The sequence below is a fragment of the Aplysia californica genome, unplaced genomic scaffold, assembly GCF_000002075.1.
Source record: "Aplysia californica isolate F4 #8 unplaced genomic scaffold, AplCal3.0 scaffold00193, whole genome shotgun sequence".
Lineage (NCBI taxonomy): Eukaryota > Metazoa > Mollusca > Gastropoda > Aplysiida > Aplysiidae > Aplysia > Aplysia californica.
Genome location: NW_004797463.1, coordinates 166,644 through 167,829, shown reverse-complemented (window position 1 = coordinate 167,829; position 1,186 = coordinate 166,644).

The following is a 1,186-nucleotide window of genomic DNA, read 5'->3' as shown; positions in this document are numbered from 1 at the left end:
GGACGCCGTGCATGCAACGCATGCAATGAAATCGACAAAATCAGTATAATCATCAATGGCCATGAAATATCAGCCCAAAATAAAAATAAAAATTTAGGTGTAGTGCTAGATCAAGATATGTCAATGAAATCCCATGTATCCAATCTTTGTAAAAGTCTATATCCCCAACTGAAGAAAATAGGGAACATTAGAAAATATCTATCTGTTGATGTCACCAAAACTTTAATAACATCACTAATATTGTCAAGGCTTGATTACTGCAATTCCTTACTTGCTGGTGTACCTTATGAACAGTTGCAACAACTACAAAGAGTACAAAATATTGCTGCCAAAATAATACTAAGAAACTAAAACATCATCAGGTGACTCCTATTTTAAAAGAACTACACAGTCTCCCGGTGAAAGAGCATAATATCATTATATAAAATCTATTTTCACTTGCGGCATTCCTCTTTAATTAGATCTACCTGTATAAAACGGAAACCTGTCCAACGCGGAAACGGTAAGAAAATCCGCTCCCTTCCGAGGGTTTCACCTGTTTAAGACGGAAAATGCTTTTCCCGCTCAGCCCTGATTTGAAACAAAACTCGCAAGTTTGATTCCGCCGGCTCTAAACTTAACGCTATGGCCATGCCGCTGGGCGAGGAAGGGGAGTCGTAGGGGTACAATGGGGGTAGAGCAAGGAGATTAAAAGTTCTTTACTCCTTGGGGTAGAGTAGAGGTCACCCTATGTTACCCTATCATGTGAGCACTGAGAGCTGCAGATGGTCAGTGTCGTGTGGGTGTGATATCTCACGACTGCCCGTGAGAGTGCTCGAGTAGCCAGAAACTACGGAAACTTTCCTGGGTAGCCAGAAGCCAGAGGTGTGAAATTAGATTGACCAATGCCTGCCGCCCTGATCGTATGGCCAGCCGAGAAAAGATTTCCTCGAATCGTTGTTACAATGGCAGTGAGGGGTGGCATTGGTGGGTGGGACTAAGGGGGGAAGCAAAGGAGATGTTCAAACGCTTCTGTTTTTAATAGGTCAAACAGTAGTCCTATGAAAGGCAAGCACTAGTGGTAATTGGATAAGTAAGACTGACGCACGTCACTATCAGACAGGATAGCAGCTGAGAGGTGTGAAGTTTTGACCACTGCTTGCCGATCGGACAAGCGATCCTTGATCCCAACGGATGGGCCTTTGAA